Source organism: Pteropus medius, unplaced genomic scaffold (genome assembly GCF_902729225.1).
Source record: "Pteropus medius unplaced genomic scaffold, Ma_sr-lr_union100, whole genome shotgun sequence".
NCBI lineage: Eukaryota > Metazoa > Chordata > Mammalia > Chiroptera > Pteropodidae > Pteropus > Pteropus medius.
The window spans coordinates 1,582,492-1,590,035 of record NW_024355205.1 but is presented as its reverse complement, the minus strand read 5'-3'; positions in this window follow the sequence as shown (position 1 = coordinate 1,590,035).

Here is a 7,544-nt window from a genome sequence, read left to right as displayed (position 1 = left end):
AGTAAAATCAGCCAATCTACAGGAGCCTGAGTAAAAGAATTCTCTCTTCAAAAACCAACATTGTAATGTAGGAACCATGTAGAAGCCAATAGAAAAGGAGCATTTTCATTGAATAGTGGGTGTACTTGGGAGTGCAAGTCTTACTCCTGGTTAAGGAAATAGTTACTTGTAAGTATGGTTTGGGGATAGTAGAAAGATCCACCTCCAAAAAAATATTGCCTCACCTTCTGGCTAGTGACTAAAAAATCTTTTCTAGCCTTAAATTCCTTAAAAACAGATAAAGTATAATAAGCAAACTCCCCTGAAAAGAACAGCAAAAATGACAATGCTCATTTCCTGAGCATTTACTTATGGTAAATACTTACCTTCATACTTAGGACTTTACATGAATGACCTCCTTTAATCCCTGTGGTAGCTGGTCCCCAAGGCAGCTCCTCAATGACCCTTGCCAGGTATGATGAGCACTATGACTTGTATTTTATGTCTCTTAGATGGTCACTCTGGGGAAAGTCAATTGTCATATAGTATATCTAATTCTCCTGAAACCATCACACTGTGAGGAAACGCAAGTGAGCTATGTGGATGGATTGTATGTGTGGAGAAAGAGATGCCTGGCCAGCCCTCAGTGATTCCAGCCTTCCCATAACAGGTACCAAACATGTAAATAAAGAAGAAGCCATCTTGGACATCCAGCTCAATGCAACCTGATTGACTCTGGCCTAAGCCAAAGTCTGACCACAACTGTATGTGAGGCCCTAAGGGAAAAATTGCCCATATTTTCCTAGTCAACCATAGAACCATTAAAAAAAGTAATGAATTGTTGCTTTAAGCCGCTAAGTTCTGAAGTGTTTGTGGCACAGCAATAGATTACTGAAACAATCTCCGCATTTACTCTGCAAGGTTTTGAACATCGCAGTTAACTCTCCAACATCTATCTCACCCCTTCCTTACTGTGTAATTTGGGGAATTGACTCTAGAGGTACCCCTGATTAGTCTATGCTAGTAGTTCTCAAAGTATGGTCCAGCAGCATCAGTGTCACCTCAGAACTTGTTAGAAAGGCAAATTCTCAGGCTCCTCTCTAGACCTACTGAATCATAAACTCTGGCACTGAGGCCCAATGATCTGTATATTAATAAGTTCTTCAGGTAATTGTGATGCATGCTCAAGTCTGAGAACTACTGGCCTATATACCAACCATGGCATCCTGTCCCTACTTTGCTAGTAATTAGTTTAAGAACCCAGGTCTAAGCCAATTAGCACATAGCATTCCCCTGTGTCAGTCATTAGTTTGTGGTGGAGGGAATGGTCCTTTCCGTCCTGCTAGCAGCCAATCTGACTGTGAAAAGAACCTTAAGATGCAGCTGACACTGAGGATGGAAGGCAGAGATGCAGGAAGAACCTGGACCCCTGACAGCATGGTTCAATCAGATTGCACCACCTGTGAATTTTGGATTATGTGGGTCAATACATTTCTTTATTGGTTAAACCCACTTGAGTTGGCTTTTTAGTTACTTGCTGCTGAAAGCGCATATCCAGGTATGATGAGCACTATGACTTGTATTTTACGTAGGAGGTAATTCACAGTAGTTCAGACAACTTAGAAGCAGAAGAAGTAGTATTGGAACCTGGGTCTCTTTGTTGTCAAAGCCCACCTTCATAATAAAGTTGTAAAAGGGTGAGATTTGCTCCTTTCCTGAAAGTAAAGGGTCTTGTATTTATTTTTGGTGGGTTAGGGTACTGAGAATACATGAAGGCAGTGGGCATTTGACAGAAGAAGAGATATCATGGAATGAGGAGAAGGTCCACAGAGAGGAGGAAGGATGCATAAAAGACAGATAATTCCTGCTGAATTCTATTCAGTGCCGACTTATGCTCCAGTATTTCTTCATGTCTTTAAATTGAATGATGTCCTTTCTCCTCTCCTTTCCCCAAACAGATTGACATATCTGCAAAGCGTTGTTTTGCAAAAATGACACTGGAAGAGTGTAAAGCAAGTGTTCCTTTCAGGAGTAGGCTGTTTGGTCCAAGTAATTCTATAAACTGCATCCACCCACACCGTGCAACTCCAAAGACAGTTTGTAATCACAAAAGGAACAACCTGGAAGATTCCAGTTGTCAACGCAGCTAAAATGTAGCAGCAGACCTCACATAAGAGACACATGCTACTACATGAATTCAGGATTTTTATGACCCTGGGGATCCCTAGGCTCTGTGCCTCCTCAGTGGATGCCAACAGTCGAGGGGCTCTTGCCTGTATTCCACCATTCCGCTGTATCCATTATAGGTCTGTTATATCCACTCTCACCTCACTCCTGCCTCCTCTGGTCTCCCCTCACAGGTTGATGTGGCTAATTTTAACCTGTAATCGGAAGCTCGGTACAGGGCAGTCCTGAGGTACCAGGGTGGCTACAGCTAAAAGGACACTTTCAGGGAAAACATGAAACTAGGTTTCGGAAGGCAAATAAGAAGGTGACAACTATTCTCTCCAACACCCACCTAGAGTTTAAAATAAGGGCAGATTATCTTGATAAAAATTCAGATGAAGTACTTTCTCCCACTTTGAAACACATTGCTCTGGGAAACATGTAAGCATTTATCAAAGACTTTGCCATGTACAGAGCACTATTTCAGCACTGGGAAAGGACACCGCTTAGGGGTGGTCCTTCCAATGATGTTTAGAAACAACTACAAAGAACATCACTAAGTGGAAACTAACATGCTCAAGGTAATAAGATAACACTTGCAAAATTGTTTCCAGGCACTGGACTTTTATGTCTATAAACTAATATAACCCTCATAATGACTCTATGACACAGGTACTGTTATTGTCTCTATTTTACTGATGAGGAAACTGAAGCACTGAGAAGTTAAGTCATTTGCCCAAGGTCACACAGGATCTAAACCAAAGCAGCCTAGCTCTGGAGGTCACGCTCCTAACACACCACAGCACGTTAATAGGGACATAGAGAAGAATGGGATTGATCCAGATGGCTTCCTGGAGGAGTGAAGTTTTGATAAAAAAAAAATGATGGCAATTCAGGGAAATATTGGGTTTAAGAGAATGAGTCAGATTTAAGAAAAAATAGGTTCTCTTTTTTATTAATCTATATTATTTTTAATGACTGTCACAAATATTCTTTAATGGAAAGCCTCTTCCATAATTTTTGCTGTTCCATGAGTACTGGCCATTGGGGGCACTATTTGCCCTCAGTTCCAAGACCAAAGTGCTTTAGAATGAGAGTTATAGGTCTAAAAAGTATGATAAAACAAACTGGTTCACCTCCTTATTTTATAGACAAGGAAACTAAAACTCAGAGATATTCTTTGATGCCCAACCAGCATGCTCCAGCCTCCTGCTTCTCAGACTAGGGCCTTTCCACCATCCCACACACCTTCTCTTAGTGACCTCCTGGATGCAACAGTCTGAGAGGGACTGAATCTGGGACAGAAAAAGCAGAGGACAGGCATATCTCAGATGATACTGGAAGTCTAGGAAGATGGTCACAATTGGGGAATTCTGAGGCACATTAGCCTGCATCGGTCTGGAGCTGGGGACGGGGGAGAGGGAATGGCTGAGGTTCTGTCAGAGGACTTTTCTGTGGAGTGGAGTGGAGTGGAATGGTCTGGGTTCCCTGGATGGCTAACCTCTGGACCTTCCTGCCTATTATAGTGCCCCCATGATGACTCATTCCCTAGAGGAGATCCTACAGTCAAGATGGAAGGCTCTGTCCCCTTGGCTGCAATAAGCACCATACTGGCCACTGGGGATGAGAGATGAGTGAGTCCTGACCCTGCCTGGGGTCACCTACCATGCCACTGGGGAGACAAACTCATACATGGATGAGTTCAGTTTCTTTCCCTGTGCTGACCAGGAGTTGGCTCTGTCTCTCATAATAGATTTTAAATATAGGGATTATGACTGGATTATTTCATTAAGCTATCACTGAGCCCTAATAAAAAATGATTTAGGATTTAACAGCAACCAAAGCATCGTCCCAGGAGACTATTCAGGAGTTATGTGGTGTACGGAGAGGCGGAGCCAAAGGAGCCGTTGGCCCACTCAGGGCCTAGTCTGGGCTTCCAGTAATGAGCTGTATGATCCATGCAGCCAAGTGCACGATGCTCTAGCTTTGGTTCCTCATCTGTAAATTGGAGGTGTAGAATAGACATAAAAAACCCCAAAACCCAGCTTTATTGAAATCTAGTTCAACATACAATTTACCTATTTAAAGCGTACCATTCAGTGGTTCTCAGTCTATTCAGAGTCGTGCAAGTATCACCATAATTGATTTTTAGAATATTTTCATCATTCCAAAAAGAAACTTTGTCCTTTTGGCACTCGCTCTCCATTTCCTTCACCTCCCAGCCCTAAGCAACTATCAATCCACTTTCTGTCCCTATGGATTTACCTACTCTGGTGAAAGGGGTGTGTGTGTGTGTGTGTGTGTGTGTGTGTGTGTGTAATGTTTTTAGCACACAAGAAGATAAGGTGAAAAGCATGGTGTGCCCTGCAAAGCGAGCCCATTCTTCCTCCCACCTCTTTGAGATCTGAAGTCCTGATTTGTTTAAGAGTTGGAGACACGCGGTTTCCATGGAAAGCTGATCAGGCAAGAAAGGTTTATTTATTACACAAATAAAACAGAATGTGAATGTTCCCAAGGGCCTGGTCAGGATTTGGCAGCCCAGCTTTTCGGGGAACTTTTGAAAAGGAGCTGAAATTTGTTTTATTTTTTCATGTAGTTTTATAGATGGTCGGCTTGGTTGATTAAGAGTGAGCTATCCTAGTTAATTATAGCATCACAAAAAGAAGAGCATCGAACTAAACAGTCAGGAATTACTTAAGGCCTAAACTTTGGATGAATCTGAGGCTTAGACAGTGGTCTCCATGTCAACATCAATCCCTTTATATAAAGACCTCCAAATAAAATTCTGAACATTCACAATCACCCTGGGATTTATATGAAGGGCTGGTATGGTATAACATTTGAGAGCATATGCTGATTTCCTGGAGGTTATCTTATTCCTTCAATGCCTACTACAATCTGTACCCTAGCTACACAAAAGACTATGTTCCTTTGCTAGGATATTACATCTTTCTCAGTAAATTTGTCTGTCTTGGTACTCTGGAGTGGTTGCTAGGGATCATACTAAGGGAAATTTACTTGTTTGGGTGGTGGTGGTGTAAGTAATATTACCAGTAATTACTAGTGATTTCAGTTATGGCATGTAGACTATATTGTTTCCTACACATGTATGGTTTTATAGTTTACAAAAAAATTTTCACGTATTTGACCTCATTTGATCCTTACCAAGTGCTATCAATTGGATAAGGTCTCTATTCCTGGGAGTCAGAATGCTTGGGTTTGAATCTGGAGTCACCACTTAGCCACTGGGTGCTTTTGGGCAAGTTATTTCAACTCTCTCTGTCTTGATTTCCTCATTTGTAAAATAGAGGTCAGTATAGTACTTACGTCATAGGGTCATGATGCGGATTCAATGAACGTGAAAAGACTTTAGAATTTTGTCTGGAATACAGTAAACAAATGTACTATACTTATTTCCATGATCATCATTATTATTATTGTTACTATTTTAGAAATGAGGGAACTAAGACTTGGCAAGGTTAAATGGTATAAAGTGGCAAGGTTGGCAGCTGAACCCTAGGCTCCTGTCTCATCATATTAGTGGCTGTGAAATTATCTGCCTATAAAAACTAGTGTTTAATAACCAGACCAAGATATTGCTGCTAAAACAAAACAATCACGATTTTATTAGTTGGCAGTAGGACATTAATAGAGTTTTCTCCATCTTAAGCTTTTTCCCTTAGTTTTTTTAAACTTTGGAGACTTGCTACTATTTGTCTAATAGCACTTGCTGGTGCTCATAACCAGGCCATGGCATTCACAGCAATATTAACGGAGAAAACTCAGAACTGACCGACCATGCTTGGTTCAACAGCTTTTTGTTTTCATGAGCACCTGATCTTGTGATTTAATTGCGTACATGCATCATAAGCAGATTTTCAGCAGGTACACCTGTTCTAGGTCCCATGAAGGGATTGGATACATCAGTAATTTAGTGTCCCACAAAGAACATATTGTTCGGTAGAGAACATGATGCTTTTTAGGTCCACAACCTCCTGACAAGCCCCAGGGCCACTGAGTACACCCAGTCATCCCTACCCAACCTCGAATTCTACCAAATGTAGACTTACTTTTTACACTTCTTGCAACCATGTGAACTTCAGATCAAGGATATAAGCTCTGAGTTATTCTTGTAGGAGATAGTTAACACAGAGGAAAACAGGACACTGGGAAGAGAGAAAGAGAGAGATGGGGTGCAAGAGACATGCTTTGCCATACAGCTTAAGGAAACTGAGGCAAAAATAAACCTGAGGGGTAGAGTATCTGTGGGAAGGCTACCTTACTGCTTTGAGGGGAAGGAGTGGTACCTGGGATATGCTGTTGTTTTGCTCAAATAATATGGCAAAGCTGAGAAGTACCCATGTGTGTAGGTGAGTTTGTTAATTAACAAACTCTTTTCCCTTCAAGCATGCAAGTTAATCCAGGACAATGGTAGAATCCTGGAAAGTAGTTTGTAAAAGAAAAAAAAGAATTGAAGATTTCTTTGGAGAGCTGGTAAAAATATTACGTGACACAGAATAAAATAAAATTACCCACACTATTAGAAATAAAAGGAAAGGGCATTCTGAATTGTTTCTAGCCACTAATAGATGATAACTTAAAGCTGTGTGGCCTGTTTTATTTTCATGAACATTGTAACCAACGCTGTTGAATGCAAATCCAACAACCATTTCTAGCCTCCTTCTTCCTTGACCACTGCTTACTAGAGGGGTTGAAAAAGCTAAATATTCCTTTTTGCAACTTGTCTTGCCACAGGTAGCTATGTGACCTATGAGACATAAGGGGATTTCTATGGGAAGGGGAAGAGCTTTCTCCCTGATCAAAAGGAAACACACGAGAAGAGCCCTTTTACACCCTGTTTGCTTTGGATGCTGACCTGTGAGGATGAGGTGCTTGGAGCTGTGGCAGCAAAATTATGATCAGATTTGCGACCAAGGTTTAAGGTGAAAGCTAACACAAGGTAAGAATGCAAAGTTGAAAAGAGTTGAGTCCTTGAAAGCAACATTGAGCTGCTGACCCAACCCTGAGGATCGCCTATTTCTACTCAAGTAAGTAATAAAAGTCATCAGGCATAAATCACTGTTCGTTTTATGTTACTAGCAGTTGAAAACATCAAAATGATACAAATGTGAAAAAAAAAAATCGTAAATGCTCTCATGGGTCCACTGACTATGTTGATCTCCCAGCTTCCATCTTTTCCCCACAAAGTCTTACCACTGAGGTTTTCACAGATAGCAATTCTTGAGAAAGACACTGCCTGTTACAGCATCGCTTGGGATGCTGCAAGGTTCATCCAAACCATAAACTACTGTAGAATTAAAGAGAAATAGTAAAAGATACTTCTGTGTTAGGCAGACACTGACTTTCAGGAAGGGATAAGATGCCACTAAGCAACTGTT